At 45.8% G+C, this 17,512-nt stretch overlaps 1 protein-coding gene and 1 non-coding gene across 13 annotated transcripts in view; one reads left to right on the forward strand and one right to left on the reverse strand.

Annotated features, from left to right (window-relative positions):
- The window catches only part of nAChRa3 (nicotinic acetylcholine receptor alpha 3 subunit), a 110,064-nt gene that overhangs the window by 41,358 nt on the left and 51,194 nt on the right, over positions 1-17,512 (reverse strand). The window lies entirely within an intron of this gene.
- On the forward strand, positions 2,993-3,065 carry TRNAN-GUU. Its single transcript has one exon. It is a non-coding gene; the product is annotated as a tRNA-Asn (tRNA).

The raw sequence follows: 17,512 nt of genomic DNA on the forward strand, positions 1-17,512 counted from the left end.
CTGCGCTCGATGTAACATCGTTTGCATATACCAGACAACGAAAAAATATCGTTTGGATTCGCCTCTTGAAATTTTTCTCTCCCGTGTCCGACTGGACTCGCGCATCGTATAAATCCGCATTAAAAAAACAAAAAAACATTTTCCCCAGTCGCTGAACAGCACACACGCGGGCAAATATACACACAGATCAAATCCGCGGCGTTTTTCCTTTGTCACCCGATAACGCGCGCCGCTGCGGCTGACGCTGACGATAATGTCTTTGGAATTGCCGGCGTCAGGCCGCGCTGAAAAATTGCCTATGCGCCAAAAAGCCCAGCCCCGTGAATTATAATTCACCTCTATCTCGCGCCGGAAAAATTGCTCGTTTTTTTTTGCGACGTAAGAAGTCGACGTATCTTCGCAGGGCTGATGCGACTGATACGCGTATGATCTATCTACCTTTATAGACGTATGCGTATCGAAACACGATCGAGTACACGTCCACGCCGGATTAAGAATCGCACGCGCAGTTCGGGTCTGATTAGCAAACTTTTATCAGCCAGTTCGTAATGGAGTCATTACTCTGCGCGCGGCTAGCTCTCCCGGTATTAAATTCCAAAGTGGATAAAACTTTTTCGACGTTTGTGCGGAGCTCTCGGCTACTGCACATACACCCTAAACAAATGCACTCGCGCGAGACTGAACTTTAGCAGTGTTAACTTTCTATGCTACCAATAAAAAGCAACAGAACATCAACGAATCGGCAACTCGATCGTTAGCTCCTCGCAGCGGATACCAGATCAATAATTCTAATTCGAGAGATGTAGGTATATACAGCATCGGATTTACCCGTCGCGAATTGAAACATCGCCGCGCGGTACGTCTCTTTCGTCGGGAAATCGATGCTCATCGAATCGCACGCGCGTCGTCTTCTCGAGCTCGAGCGACTCTTGATGCAGCCGCATACGCTCACTTATACGACACACAGCTCCTCGAGCGAAGTGCACAGGCCCGCAAAACAGCAGCGCAGCTCTCCTGCGGCGGCGTGGCGCAATTAATTGCTAGCAATTAGACTGCGACAATTAATTGCGGCCGAGTCAATTGCCTCGACGGCGTCGCCGGGCGAAATTATTTCTCGAGTGGATTCGGCCGCAATCTGCGTGTTAATAATGATGCGCCGGCCGCCTGACCGCTGCGCGCGCGGACGTAATATCGATTGTGGCAATATACATATATATAGTGTACATAGCCCGCACTAGGACCGGCAGCCGCGTTGGAATTTTTTCCTCCCCGAGGGATGAAAAATAGAGCTGTGTATACACTGCGAGATTCAAAATTAACCCGCGGAGGGGATATTATTTTTTACGGGCGAGTGCAGTGGCGCAGTGCGCTGTCGTAAAGCTGTATACTCTCTGGTTTGCGGAAAATGCACGTCACGATTGAAATCGGGTTATAATTTTAATCAACGCATATTTGCTCCGATCGCCGTGATTATATGTAATCTGTTGAAGAGGCCTGGACTGTGTACAATTAAAATCAATATTACAAAGGCTTTCGAGCCGCTCGAAGTTCGAATCGCAATTAATACTGCATCCGGTGTGGTGTTGTGTAAACGATTATTTCTTATTGATGGAATCGAAACGCGTTTGAGATATACTGCTATTTATTCGTCGACATGTGCAAATAATCATGGAGATAAAGCAGATGATAAAGGACGTATAACATCAAAACTATAATTTCTTAACCCGATAATTTTGTCTCACTTAACGCACGAGTCAAGCGAAGGAGTTGAGTAGCAATAGAGAGCTCAAAACCTTAAAAAGCAGTGCAAATAAAATAAAAACTTTACGTCCGCTCCGCGCAAAATTAATAAAGCCGGAAGCTTAGCAAAAGCTTTGAACGGTTGCGGCACCAAGGCAAAGGAATTAAAAAAAAAAAGAAAGAAAGCGCAATTCGACTTACGTAGCTTGCGAGAGCGCAGAGCTAAAGTTTTTTCTCTTCCTTTTGAAAGCTTTTTCTTCCAGCGAGAGGGGGATTCGAAGGGGTAACGGCGTAATAAACTCAACGCGTATACAGGCGTAAAGGCGCGTGCGCGGCAACTGCGGCATTTTCATTACGGAAAATTAAGCGACAATGTTACTTTTCTCGCGCGCGAGTATATAACCAGACAAAACCGCGAGTAGCATTGCGTGCTCGGAATTTCAAAAGTCCTTTTATTTTTCGCCTCCGTCTCTCGCGAGAGTGCGAAAAATTAATACTTTCCAGCGTGTACTTATTTCCGACCTTGCTATCCGGGAGGTTCAAACAATTTTTCATCAAATTTTCGCATGCACGCGCTTTACTAGGCGTCGAGAAGCATTTTTCAACAATGACAAAAGTTTCATATCCGGGATGAAGGGCAGCTAGCAGAGGCGGTATATTGCGAGTATGTGTACTATATTTGCTCGAAACGAATTTTGTAATAGTTATTAGAGGCAGTGAGATAAGCTTTCGTACGGCTATTACTGTAAAGCAACTTGAACTTAGCGAGAGGCAAGTTTCGTGTAATCTTGAAATAATCTTGAGTGAAAGACATTAAAACTAAAAGGAAAATCTTAGGATTCCTTCGACGCGCAACAGACTTTAGTTTAATAACTAATAAATACTTTTCTTCCAGCACGTCGTAGAGACTATAAAAAAGTTTTATACGAGCGCGAACTTTCAGAGTGCATTAAACACGGAATATGATTCAGGGGAATAAAAAAGGTGCGCGTTGAAATTTTTTAGTTAGAAACTATCCCGGAAAAACTGCAGCTGTGCACAGTGGTGAAGCTATTAAAAGTGGATTTTTTTTCCTAATCATACATTGCGACACGTCGGCCGAGGCCTGTGACTATCCGAGCGAGATATGGCTCTCTAGTGGAGTGTGAATCGCTCGGCGGAGTGGGGATATCGCAGATTTTTTTACGGCCTGTTGGAGAAGCTGGTCTGGCATGACTAGAGGGGTCTAGGATTAAGCCTCCGTCATCAACAAGCCTCCGTGGCGCAATGGCTAGCGCGTTCGGCTGTTAACCGAAAGGTTGGTGGTTCGAGCCCACCCGGGGGCGATTTCTTTTGCCGACAACCGTAAGATCAACAGGTACCACATCAACTGTCAGTTGCCAGAGTAAGTCTTGTGAATCGACCGAGAGAACGCAGCGACAGTGTAGTGCTCTATAAATACGCTCTCGAAACAGTTCACATTTTTATTGCATGTTGGTTGACTTAATATAGACATAGTGTGTAAATTGTTTAAATAAACTATTATTGCTGGCGTTTCATTTGCAGTGGAGCGGAATTGCCGATATACATTGCACTCAAACAGTAGCTAAAAGTTCAACTGTTATTGGAACAGAGCTACAAATACGACTGTTTATGTAACAATCTACATGCCGTTACGTGACTATATTTTACGTGTCTATTAACATTCATGCGCTATTTTATCTGGGTTGGCACTATCGCGTACACGCCGATAGCTGACCTATGCAGATTCATGGATAAATCATGGTTATACATGATTTTACATCATCTCGTAGATTTTACACGACGAGTCGTGTATCATCGTATTCAAATCCCCGCACAATCTGAGAATATTTTCAGAGTCTTGAAAATCGTTTTATCAACGTGAACAGGTTTAATAACTGCATAAAATATAGCTGAGCTAAAACGGAAATATTACTGCCATAAATGAAATCATAATCGAGTTAAAATTTGAGTGAATTTAATTCTAATGCGTTGATAAAGTCGACCGCTGTAATAAGTTTATCGGCAGATTTAACCAATTCATCATAATGGTATTTTGATAGACGACGTCAGATATTGAAATTCCAAACGACAGGCAGAAATAATCTCCTTCTTAATAAAACTACGAGGCTGCCGTTCATATAATTTCAATTTAAAATAATATAAAAGTCCATCCGCTCTGAGATGCGTCACGAGCACGTGGCGCGGCGTAGCAGATGAAATTACGTAAGGAGCTCGGGCGCGCTTCTCCGGGAGCAGACGCTGGAAAGTGGAAGTGGGGAAAGGGGGGAGAAGCTAGCGGAGCGAGAGCGCGACAGTAACTCGGAATTCAACCGCCAGGCGGCGGAAGCAGAAAAAATGAGTTTCCACATGAGAAGTAGCCAAGCGGATTCTACAAGTAGAGGCGGGCTAACCAGATAAATTTGTCTTCAGTAGGGTCATTACTGATCCACTTAGCAGATGATGATCGTGGGATATGATTTGTGATTATACGCACTCCTAGCAGTCGAATCGCAACGATTGTCTAGTGACCATGCTGATGCTAATCTGAAGACCCCAACCTTGTTAATCAATCCAAAAATAAATTTTTATTAAAATTTCAGAGAATGAAATAGTGATGGGCGATTCTTTCAAAAAGAATCGATTTTGAAAAAACGATTCTGTATTTTCATCGATTCTCAAGAATCGCCGATTCCAGAAAAAGAATCGAAGAATCGACCAATTTTTATTAATATTATTGAATAAAATAGAATAATATATATCATATTATATTAATATTATTATACTCTTTAATAACTACAAGATTTTTATAATTGATAAAAAATTTGATATTATTTGATATATTTGTTTTATTTGGAAAGTATGATTTTATAATAATATTTCCATTTAATACATTTTTATAGATGACTTTTCTTTATTTTGACATGTACGCACAATTTATGAGAAATGTTTGTTTTGCGCTTTATTCGACATCATCAAATATATCTTCATTTAGATATACATCTCCCGACATACGCCAAAAAAAGTATTATTGACAAACTCTTTTAATCAGCTTTTTTGCAAGCGATAGAGATTAAAATAAAGCCTTGAATTTTAATTTGTATTTTTTATTTTTCACTTAAAATAAAACCGAAAAGAATCGGTCGATTCTTACAGAATCGAAAAGAATCGCCCATCACTAGAATGAACGTTTCTTAAATGTTCATTATTTTTCTGAAAAAATTGAGTACTTGAGTTTTTTTTTAAAAATCCAACTAATTTACAAAACGATGTTTTCTGTTACTTATTTTACATTAAAATTACACAACATCATATTATCGCAGTGCCCGCTATCGCCGATGCTTTTAGCGCTCGTCAAACCACGCACGTGGTCGCTCTGTTTGCAATGTATACACAAGCTATAAGCCGCGAGACTCGCACCTCGCCACAATACTTATTTTTATAACCCGAGCGCGAATAAACAGTCACGTTATATAATGGCAAGTTGTTTTAAAGTTTGTTTTACAATCAATATTGCGGAACGCATCATGTTGTCAAAACTTTTCCAAGCAGCGGTATTTACATGCAATTTTCCGTCAATGAATTGCATCTCCCTCAATACAGCGCGCTTGATCAAACAAATAATTTAAAATCCTTCTCCGCGGCTAAAAGTCAAAGATGCCAGCCGCAACGAGAGCTCGAAAGAGGGTATTATTAAGAAGGAGGGCAAATAGCGACGGCCGTAATTAAACAAATTTTCCTCTCTTTGTCCCATTGCGCCGGTAAAGCACGAGGTCAGTCGCTACGCGTGAACCAGCGGAAAAAGGGGCCTTTGAGAGGCAGCGCCAAACAGAAATTTCTCTACTAAACGGCCGACTGGTCGCGCGCAATTTTCCTCTAGCTGGAAACTCTCGGCTGCCGAGTTCGAATCGGAATGAAAAAAGCTCGACGGGTGCAACAAAAAAGCAAAGCAAATAGAGCGTTTAACGGGGATTTAGCCACTCGATCGAGGATCGCATGCGACGTCTTTATATTTATCTCCGACAGCCTACAAGAGCCGCTGCGGAATCGACGACGCGAGGCCTGAATCTTTAAAAAAGACGCGCAAGAGAGAGAGAGAGAGAGAGAGAGAGAGAGGGGGAGAGCTTGACGTTCGGCCAAAGGGTTAATAAGGCACTTGTTGTGCAGTCGAGGGCGTAATTAACAATGCACGACTGCCGATAATTAGCCCCGGCAAGGCTTTTTGCGCGAGCTAAAAGGAAGACGCTGGCGTTTTCTTCGTTTGCGAGAGGGGCGGGGGATACATGCCGTCTTCGTATAGTTGTCGACGTAGTTGCTATGTCTCTGGGGTTCTATTTTCGAAAGGAGAGCTTCCTTTGTTCGCGTCGCGCTCTCTCTCCGCGTGTATTTGTTCCATTTTAGCCGGCCTTTGTTGTCCCGGCGAACAACTACTGCAGGAGAGATGCTTAAGAGGCTGGACACTTTTAGGATAATGCGGAACGACGCAAAATTAGATGCTGCTCGTGTAAATATTTCATGCGACGCTATGAGGCGATCTATACTTTCCCTGCACCTCTTACACGGTTCCGTTCTACTCGGACTTATCGCGAGAAAAGGAATTGAAAAAATAATTTTTTTCGCATCGGCTCATAGCACTTTGCGATGATTAAATACCGAAATCTCTATCGGGAGTGATTCCGCTCGAAGCTTCTTGCCTCCCCCGATAGTCCGCTAAAAAGCGCACACAACTCCGTAAGCTCGTGATTTCATAATGAGATTATTCCCTCTCGAGGTGAAATTCGAAAATTCACAAGAGTGAGAGAGACTACTGGGAGGAAAAGCGTCCTCGTACAGCCGTCGGGGGGCACAATTGATTTATGCCTCGAACTCTTAATTAGGAAAGAAGTTTCGCGCGCGGGGAGATGAGAGAAAAATTATTTTAACACGATGTTCGCGCGATTAATCATCCTCGTAATTAGTCGCCGCGGCGCAATCTATAACTTAATGTGCGCCGGCAGAAAATTTATACCCCTTCTGCAGTTGTTATACCTGGCCGCGCACACGGGACTTGGCTTGCAAAGTTAATTCTTCAAATTCATTCAGCCGTTGGAGTTTTGCGCCCAGGCTCGTAACGAGGTCGATGCAGTGCCTTCGTAGAAAAATAACAGTGGATTTTTTTTAAGAAAAAAAAAATTCAGCTGCGATTTTCCGATACTAAAAAAAATGCACACCGAAGTAGCGGTATAGCGTTTCCTTTCTTTTTCGCGAGCTCCACGAGCCAGCGGGTGTTAGTTTATTTTTTAGGGCAGAGTCTTCAAGGCGTTTTTTGCGCCCCGTTACAAACGACAGCTCTTTTGCGTCGTTCCGACCGCACCTGTTACCAAGCTCCTTCGGCTCTTGTTTTTCAGCTTTTTCTTTTTTCGCGGACCGAGAGAGCGCGACTACTTTTATTTCTCTCTTTCTCCCGATCGATTTTCTTTTTTCGTCTCCGCTCGCGCGCGGTAGCCAGTATATGCATCATTATGAGCCATGATTGTAACGGAGGAAAAGTGTAGCGAGAGGAGAAAATAGCCCTCGCGCGATGGATCGAACGCAATTCCCGCTGATGCGCTCTACTCTCGAACGGCGGTGAATTATCGGCAGACGCCTCTCGAAAGTTGTCTGCACGTGTAGTTTTACTGTCGGGGATTATATCGGATTACATGTAAAATTGAAACTCTCAAGATTGGTACCTCCAAACTCCGACAAGATAAATCGTTTTCTAGCCTTTCCACGCGTATGCGCACAGCTATTAATCCATCAGCTCTCGCGTTCGAAACTTGTTTCTCAAAAATTACTTTTCGCGCGAGAAAGCTCTTTCGATCTGTTAAGCTCGTTTTTTTCAAAGCGCAGCCAATCCGACTAGCCGTGTACCGACGGCAAGCGAGAGAAATGACCAGTCTTAGATCTACAAGAAAAGAAACAAGCTTCCCCTCTTTCTTCGATGCCTCGCGCCCGATCGCGGCGAAAGTTCGGAAAAGTGGAACAGCGCCGCGGAAATTAAGGACGCTTTGCAAGCGCGCGAACTTTGTTTTCGAATTTATCCGCCGCTGCTAAGGGTTATGGCAGATTTAGGCCGTGTTATACATTATTCTAATTGTTGGAAGTTACTCGAGGGCGCAGCAGTTCTTTTCCTCGAGAGTCGGCACGTAGTGCGAGGTTATAAAGAGAGATGAGGTATTTCAGTTTTCACAAGTGAAATATCGTATGGCCCTTGATAACACACACACACATTATCGGGAAAATCGTTACTTCAAATTCCTCCCTCACTCCAGCTCTCTCGTAACAAGCCATCGAAAGATGAAACTCGTTAATAAAAGACACTCGGCTTTCGGCCGGCCTCTACAAGTTCCTTCCTCCAGCGCGCGCTAATTAAGGATGCTCTCTTGCGCGCTGGGCTGATCGAGAGCTGGGAAAAACGCCCCGTAATTTATCAGTTCGCTCAAGGAAAACTGACTAATTATATGCGCGAGTTCTTTTCTCCCTGCAAGAGGGTAACAAATATTTTTCACTCCCCTAGCAGTCGGAGGATTATTGTATAACCAGCCTCGAGTCGCGAGAATGATGGAGTGCAGGATCGAGTTATTTCAGCAATCTAAGTTGTAACTCGGTTAGCAGAGTCGATCGATTGCGCTGATCAGTTCGAGTTGAAAGTTTTTTCACTAGCGCCACTAGGCGCTGTGTGTACACTGCTTTTCGCGCGAGTGAATGGAATGATCGGCAAAATTTTTGCAATTGGCTTTTTTTAGTCGAGCGGGGAAACGAGAATTTGGAACTTGCAAATTAGTCCGGTGTTAGTTCGCTTAGCGTCAAAAGGCCAACTTTTGAATTATAAATTGCTGTTCGCACAGCCCCCCACTCGCGGCGTATTTCGTTAACCCCGTTTTACACCCTTTTGATATTTTAATTTTCTCACTCTCGAGGTCGATTTTCGTTTGAGAGCTCCGCGATCGCGGTCGTAATGCCCTTATTTCTTTCCGCAAAAGCTCTGCTCCGTGGCTGTGTGCAGTAGGAAAAAAAAAACAATATACATTTTTCACGTCTGGAAACATTCATCAACCTCGCGGCACGACCTTCTTTCCCGTCTTGTTTATTTATATTTCATCCCCCAGACTCCGAGCCCTCGTCTTGTTGCTCCTCGTGTTTGCTCGAGGCGATAATCTTGCCGACGTGCGTTTCAATATACATAAAAAGCTCGCCGGTCTGACTTTGCCGAGGCTCTGATTAACTCCTGGGAGTCGCATGTACGCGTGCGTAAGTACACACACGTCAGCTTCTTTGCTGCGCATACTTATTGTTACAGCCGCGATAATCCTTGCAATTCAAACGCTTCAATCTCGACGACCGCTCCACTTTGCGATTTTTTTTTTATTCAAACTCGCCGTTCTCGATATTCATCTCCGAGAGGCACTTAAAAATAGTCGCGGATAAAATTACGCTCGTGTAAAATTAAATCCTCTGCTCTGCGCACTACAAAGGCGACGTGAACGATAGAACCATTGAAACGGCCGCCGAGTGCGCGTCAATGGAAGCATCAATTTTCCGCGGAGGAGTGTGCCCCCGCAACGAATTCATTAAGCGAGAGCCGAACGCGCGTCCAGATTTATATCCGATTTATCGCGCGCTCTAATTTATACGTTTCCCGCGAATTCCGCGAGGAGAATTAAATTACGCGCGTATTATTCGAGCGTGCGAACTAACTTATATTTACAAATTTGCCTGGTGCTCGTATGCGGTGTTCATAAAAATCGGCCACCGCGGTTTCCGAGTCTCTCTCGAGTGAATCATTGCTGGAAAAATTACTCGCGCGTATATGATATTGATATTGAGAGCCGTGTGTTGCGAGCGCGAGTGTTGTATAGGAGAATCGATAGCTCTCGCGAGCGCTGCGCCGCCACGCGATATCCCTCTTGCAAATATTAAGATTCATATCGCGCGCGGGGCTTTTAATGCATTCATTACACATTTTTTAACGGCTCATTAGCATACACGCACCGGAAGAGCTCTCGCTCGTTCGCTCGCTCGCGAGAGTTAGTAACGAAACAATTTGTGGGTTATTAATTTTTTAACGTTCATAATTCCGGCTGTCATTATGCTAATTGCGATGCCGACGACCCGACGCTCTGATTCGAGAGAGATTGCCATTTAATACTTCATTTCATATACTCGCGCGGCTTATTATCGTGTACACGATATATTTATTTTCCAAGTTCCCGCTTGACATTACCCGCGACGGAAGACATGTCGGCGCTGCATATTTTTGGCGACGAACTTTTTTAATCAAGCCGCGCGCTTTAATTCCATATACCGTATCGGTCTGCAAACTTTGCTCCTATAAAATTCATAAACGTTTCCAACAGCGGCGATTTATTACAAACATATTTTTCGACCATATCGCGCTGGAAAAATTTCCACTCCGAAGAAAAATATTTTGCCCGAATTCCACCTTCAAACAAGCCCCCCTCTCTCTTTCCCCAAGCCCATAAATATCCTCGAGGCACGAAACAGCGACCGAATAATACCGTGCAAAAATTTCCGTCGCATTAAAGCAGCCCTCTGATATGGTCGAAAAAAAAGTCGAATTCCGGCGAGCCATCGGCCTCCGCAGCCGACGCCCCCGAACTCGAACAATTCCCATTTTCGCGCCAATAAAATCCGCATCCCTATGGGAGAAAATGCGAATTAGACGCGCTCGATTAAGCCTCTACCCGCGCGCGGCGTTAACGAGCGCTCGAATTTTCGAAAAAGCGTCAGCGGCCTGTCGAGCCATATCGAGCAGAGCGCGACCTATTCCATTGCGCGCTTGTACAGTGCAAAGCTCCTTTTCGTTATTTTCAGCCTTAAGAATTCTAAATTTGAAAAAAAAACGATTGAAATTCAAATTCCCAAGCAAATCGTCGGTCGGTCTCAAAGAGTCTTAAATTTCCCGAAAAATCGATTTTTTTCCCACTCACTCGGCCGCGTACAACCTACTCTCCTTTCCTTTCCAAATGGTATGCATTCCAATTTCGAGCTGCGCGACTGGAAAAGGGCTCATACATATTGTTCTTTATGAAAATCGAACCGCACCGCGTGACCCTTTCTCTCTTTCTCTTCTATCTGCGCGTCGCGGAATTATGAAACTTGCCGTGGTATATGTCGGGGCCGAAAAATATATAAGAAAAGCGAGTCGAGCGGAAAATTAATCGAAAAAGAGGGCGCATCGCAGACGAGCAGAAGAGCTGTAACCCGAGAGGGTGTAGCGCATATAGGGGGGGGGGGGGGAGCGTCCATCATCAAGCGCGTCCACTTCAGCCTCTCGGAAAAACCAGAGCGAAAATTTCCCCCCCCATATTCTCGATCCTTAATTTCTACGCATCGTCTGCAGGAGCTGCTGAGAAGAGATGAGGGTCGGACACGGGAAAATCTCGGGCGCGCGCGTGCCAAATCGAATATACATCCGAGAAAGAGCGTCGGCGACCCTACTCGGGAATCGCGTTAGCGTCCGGGAATGCGAAAAATGCGAGGACGTCCATTTCTCCGTCTCTCTTTCAGATCCGGATGGCTCTTCGATATGGGCTCTCTCTCTCTCGCTTTGTAAAGTGATATTTCTCCGTTTCCCATACGTCGACTACTCGATTACAGCGCAAATATTTTCCTATAGCAGAGAGAAATTTGTTAACTCTCGAGCATTTATATATAAACAACCAGCAGGGCTTCTCTCTCCGAGGCCGTCGTAAAAATTGCACGAAGCAGAGCCTATCCCTCTCGTCCGTAATAGAGGCTAAACTCGACGCGCGCAAGAAACACGCGTCCGCATACGTGGCTCGCAGTTCAAGCGGAGGCGAATTTACCGGAGAGAAGACGACGCTCTCTCCAGCTCCTTCTCGGGAATCTGAATCCGAGAGGCGATAAATTTGCCCGAGCGTGCGCCTGCATATACGTCCGGATAGGGAGAGGACTGCCGCCGTAAAAAATCTGATATCAGAGAGTGCGCCAACGGAGTGTCAGTTTATGGCTGGAAGAGAGAGGAAGAGGGTATACCGCTCTCCTCCCTGCAAATTGCCGGAACGATATGTTTCGCTGCTTGAGCTGCCGGATGGGCTTGAATGATTGATTGTGCTATCGCTCGTATTTTTTTTTTCTTTTTTTTTGTACCTCAGCTCTTATATACGTAAAAATGTTTTTCTTATCAAAAATATAAGAGACGAGCACCGGCATCATCTCAGCTCCTAAAGTAGCGACGACGAGTCTCTCCAGCTCGTTAGAGAGATCAGCGTCGCGGCGGCTCTTATCGTAGTGCAGCCGTTATCGCTCGCGCGGATTTCCTTCGGCCGTATCTTGTTCGATCTATCTCTCATCCTAAATCGGAGGCTGCCCCGGAATTTCAGTGTCACGGAGAGAGTATGTGGCCCGCGTATATAGAGACACATCGTATACTCTCTGATGTACGTAGAGGCGATGATACGAGGGACCAAGAAGGGGGTTTATGGTGGCTGATGGCTCGTCAGCGAGGACGGAAAGGCTGCTATCTCTACGGGGCGAGTTCGCTGAGTGGATTTTCGAAATTGAAATTCAGCTGGGGCTTAAGCGTTGTCGCGCTGTGCGCGGTGTATACTTTTCAGCTGTATAAGGATTATAATTCGAATAATATTCATTACGATGATTTACGCGGCTGGAATATAATCGGATTAATAATTCGCCTCGTAAATATATCGGCCCCGACCCTTTGGTTGGAAAACACGCTTAAAATGATTTTCGCCTACGCGCGCTCAGCTCGTCAAAGATTTATCGCCGCAGCTGCAGCAACAGCGGAATTATAAATTAGTTGTGTATGTATACATCCCCGAGAAAAAAAGGGTAATGTTTCGCCAAACTTACAGCCTCAGGATAATTATACCTCGACCGCTCGCGATGTCATTTACATCCATTACTCGCGCGCGTCTCTCGAAGAGAGCCAAAAGTCGTGCCGACAGCATTTAGCCCTGGCCGTCGTCTCGAATTCAAGTAACTTCATTCAGAATTCAGGAGAGAAGGAGGGAGGGGGGAATACGCGCCGAATAGTTTGCGAAGATTCTCGAGAGTCGCGCTAAATTTACGGGAATAATTCCACAGGGGGGCAAAAACGAGCGAAGAACCGAGTAAAAGAGAGAGAGAGAGAGAGAGAGAGAGAGAGAGAGAGAGAGAGAGAGAGAGAAAAGGAGAGAGAAGTATGTAAGCACCGTCTGGAGAGTCTTTACGATAACGCCATATCGCGTGACAGCCGATCATCCCGTTCGCCGTTTTTTTTTTCTCTCCGACGTTTCTCTATCTCCGTTTGCTGCGCCGGTTACTCGTAAATCGCGCAGAAATCGACGTACCCGATGCACTGCTGCGTGTTTAGTTCATTGCCGAGAGAAATTCGCGTCGCGCGGAGACCTCTTTCTCCCGAAACTCAGCTGCGAATTGAAAGCGATTGAATTACGTCGCCTACTGCCTCTCAATTAGCAGCCAATTAAAAAAAATCGCAATCACAAATCCCGGCGTAGAAGTTCGTCGTCGGTGTAGTGCGTCTTCAAAGGACGAACATTTCTCGGAAACGCGAGTATAAAGGGCCATCTCAATGCTCATCTAATGCGCATACGTCTAGGCGTAAATAGAAAAGCCAGATAACGATAGAGGGAAAAAGCGCCGGGCGTCGTCACGTTCCCAGCTATCTCTCTCTCGCTCGCGCGTTAATTAACTCGTTAATCCGTCCTGATTGCTTTGCGATCTGCTTCGTTCAGCTGAAACTTTTATATATACGTCCGAGGCCGTTAAAAGGGGGGAGAGGGGAGAGGGTGAACTTTCGCCCGGAGTATAACTCGAAAGCTCGATGTATCCCCCCGAGCGATATTCCGCTGCTGCTTCTATTTCTCGAGCTGATGCTCCTCTTTTTTTCTCGAGAGAGGAAGAGCTGCAGTCGTAGCTTGTACAGCTGCGAGTAAAAAGCGAAAGCTAGTTTTGCGCTGCTGCTGCTGCTGCTATACCCACGGGAGGGATTAAATCAGGAATGACTAATTTTCCCGGCGTTTATATGAAGAAACAGCGACGCGGCTCTTGCACAGCTTGAACGATGCATCTTTTTTCAGCCAGTTCTTGATCTTCCGCAGCTTTCGGTAAAACATAAAAGTTGGGGAGTCATCGCCGGCTGTGGAATATTTACTCGGCCCCGCACTTCTTCTTCGCGTATATCCCAACGGAGCGCAGTCCCTCGGAACAGGCATAATACGATAGAGCAAAGTTCGCAATTCTCGGTCAATTTACCTAGATCAAACGGAATTCTCCCCCGACTTCGACACTCGAGACGATACTTTTCGACTGAGCCGCCGAGTAAATCCATTTTACCTCGAGTTAAGTTCTTCCGTAGCCTTTTTCGGCCGGAGATATAAGGGGCTGAATTTTCGAGAAAATGCTCACGAAAATTAACTCCGAGTATATAAGGAGTTGGGTTTTACAAATTTTGGGGATAAACGCTACAGGAGAAAACGGAATTTTCCCCGGTACAAGCAGAGCTGATAACACATCGGAAGAAGGAAGAAGAAAACCTCCCTATGCGCCCCCAAAAGAGTTCGACTCGAGAGAGAGAGAGAGAGAGAGAGAGAAGGAAGCGTCTTAGCTCCGAAGTCTCGCGAGAGCGAAATTAATCACGGCACACGACTTGCCGGACGCAGCACAGCGCGCGATCGAGATCGAGAAAGATTAACGAGCCAGCCTTTGACGGCGCGGATTATCGGAGCCACTCTTCGCCAGTCGGGTCTTTTTTCATTTAGCTTCGCTATCCCAGGCCTATATGTCTTCTTTCTCTCTTCCTCACTCCAGAAAGCTAATTCCGGCGAGGGTAATCGCTGCGTCGGCACATTTTTATACAGGGACGAGATTTATTTAGCGTATACGAGAGTTTTTTTATAAACTAGAATAAATTCACGATCGATTTGCCGCTCGAGCTAAGTATAAACATCGACGCGAATACCGCCAGCGACGCCCACGTATGTCTGCATAAAAAAGCGCGTAGGAGAGATGGGAAAAAATGCACGCCCATGTTCTTCCTTTACGTCGACTGTATTTTTTCCCCCTTTACTCGTGCTCGTTCGCCGCCGAGCGAGAGTTTACGGTAAACAACGGCTGTCTTATCCGCGAGCAACATCTAGGGTAGCTCCTTTGACTATAACTCAAGCTTCGAGATAGAGACAGTCGAAAATCGGCAGCTTTGCTGTGAGGATATCTCATCGGTGTACGTACCTCACTTATTAGGCGAGAAAAAAAAATAGAAAATAGAAATCGTCCCGGCGTTCAATCGGCTAGTGAATTTCGAATGACGCGCGTGTGCAGTATCGCGCGCGGCCGCTGATGACCTAATTATCATCGTCATTTGCCGCCCGCAGTTGATGGAATCGCAATTGTCGCGATATAATTGTATGTGTATTTTTGCGCTGATGCAGATGAAGCGAACCGACGAATTACGTTGAGAGCTGGAGTATATTAACGCGTGCTGGTGTAGAACAATACGAAGCGCGGAAAGATCGTGGCTCTCGCACACATAGGCGCAACTATACAGACAAATATTAATTTAGCAAGTTAGACCGTTGAATGGACTATAATGAACACTTCGATGAACTAGTCGAACTGCCGGAGTCTGGTTACTAATTCGAAATTCTAGCCGCGGAGAACTTGACTCGCGGCGATACTCCCGATTCTCAGAGTGGCGCGCGTGTCCCACGTGAATACGCGCAATTAAAAGTTCATTCATTCGATTATCGGCTGGCCTGCTACTATCGCGTGTGTCAGATTCTTCATCATCGGGAATTTCGAAATTCTCCGTAATTTCTATAATCGCTTTTTCGCCTCCGAGGCGGGATAGCGGCGTAAAACTATGCGCGCACGCGTACAATAAACGGCGAAACAATGCGCAACTCCTCGCCGGCGTTATGCGGCACTCTTCGGCGAGAGGTCGAACAAAGCCTATATACTGTACACTCAGGCGTTAGGTGTGTGGGCTTTGAAAATATTTCGGGTTTTAGAGGAGCTCGGGATATGAATTCCGATTGTTTTGTTCGCTCGGCTAGGTTTTAGACACCTCGGCAGAATGGATTATAGTCGGGCTATAGTCAGTTTGAGTATACTTATTCCAGCAATTCAAAACGCGTGAATTTTCGAAAATCGCCATAGTGCGCTGCGAGAAGAATTTTTCCCCTCTTAATACCGCAATTTTCACACGTAAACGGGATGAACGCACGCTCGCAGCGATAAATAACGCGCGAGCTTCGTAATCCGCTGCAAGTAGTCCGAGGCCGGTCTAGCGAGCCAGCTATAGTTAGTGTCTGTGTGTGTGTGTGTGTGTGTGTATACACGCCGAGAGGAGGTGCGCCGTGGCCAGAAATGAAAATCTATGCCTCTGTTTACACGCGGCCTCGTTTGCTCGCCGCCGCCGCCCCCTCGTTAGCATAGATAACAACGAACTCGAGCCGCCGATCCGCCTTTCGATTTCGCCTTACCTCCTGCACTTTTCTCTCTCTCTCTCTCTCTCCTTTCATCGCGCAGGGGAGGGTGTGTTGCTCGATCACGTATTTCGAAAAAAAAATGCACACGCACACACACACTGTCACGAACTTTTTTCGAGATTGTACGGCGCTATTCATCCGACTTGTTTTTGCACAAGCGCAGCTCGTTCGTCGGTATAATTACTGTAGAGGCGCTTGGTTTTGTTGGCATAATGTTATCGCCCCCGCAGACAATATGAGCCGCTGAAATTGCGCGGGCCGGCTGTTTTTTCTGGCGAAATTGATACCACGCAATTGTTTTGAGAAGAAGCTCGAACAAGCGGGAGGCTGAGAGCGAAAAAAACGGAATATCCTTGGAAAATATTCAGCGGAACCCAGCCCCTCGTCATCGCGCGCATATGACGTGGCCGTGGGCGCTCTCTGCGGAAAACAATTAGCGCTCGCGGCCCTCGAAAAAGTGCTTGTAGAGCTCATTTTTCGCCGATAACAAGCGCGCGCGGGCAATTCCGCCGGGGCTCGAGGTTTAATTAGGTGGATACGAGGGCCAATCTTGGCCGATCGCGCTCGGATTCTGCCAAGCGGCCCCGAGGCTCTTTTACCTTCGAAAAGCGAGCTTTAGATGTCTACGGGGAAAAAGGGTATTATTCGTAAGAATGCAAGCTCTGCCGGAGACGGATTTTGTTTTACAAGCTCTGACCCACTTTTTTCAAAGTTAACTTTGCTTTCTTGCACTAGCGGTGAGCCGAGAGCAAATTAAGCGGGGACTGCAGTATCACCTATATAAAGGACCAAACTATATACACGATTTCACGTGTACGAAGAAACTGTGCGCGCAAGAAGAGCCAACAACAAAGCCGTGGGGGCTGCGGACCGACACACAGAAGTCGTGGATTTTCATAAAACCGAATAGCCACTGGCAGTAGGAGGAAACTTTTTCCCTCTCGCAACTTTTGTCTAATTGAATCGACGCTGTTTTCATAATCCCACGCCAGTATCTTGTGTCCCTTTGACGTTTTACTCCTCCGGCGAAATGCTTCTTACAACGACGCAAAAAATCCGCGCGATTTGCGCGCTCTATCCGTCATTTCGCGCAATTGCTCGAGGTAATTTCATTTCGCAATTTCTCCGCGTTATATTTTCCTCTCGTATAATTGTTCGAGCTTACGCATTACGTCAGTGGCTTTTGCTTATCATACTTGTATTGTAATTATACTTGTACCTTCGCGGATTCGCAGATTCGAGAAACGCACAGCTTC

The sequence above is a fragment of the Nasonia vitripennis genome, chromosome 3 (assembly GCF_009193385.2).
Source record: "Nasonia vitripennis strain AsymCx chromosome 3, Nvit_psr_1.1, whole genome shotgun sequence".
NCBI lineage: Eukaryota > Metazoa > Arthropoda > Insecta > Hymenoptera > Pteromalidae > Nasonia > Nasonia vitripennis.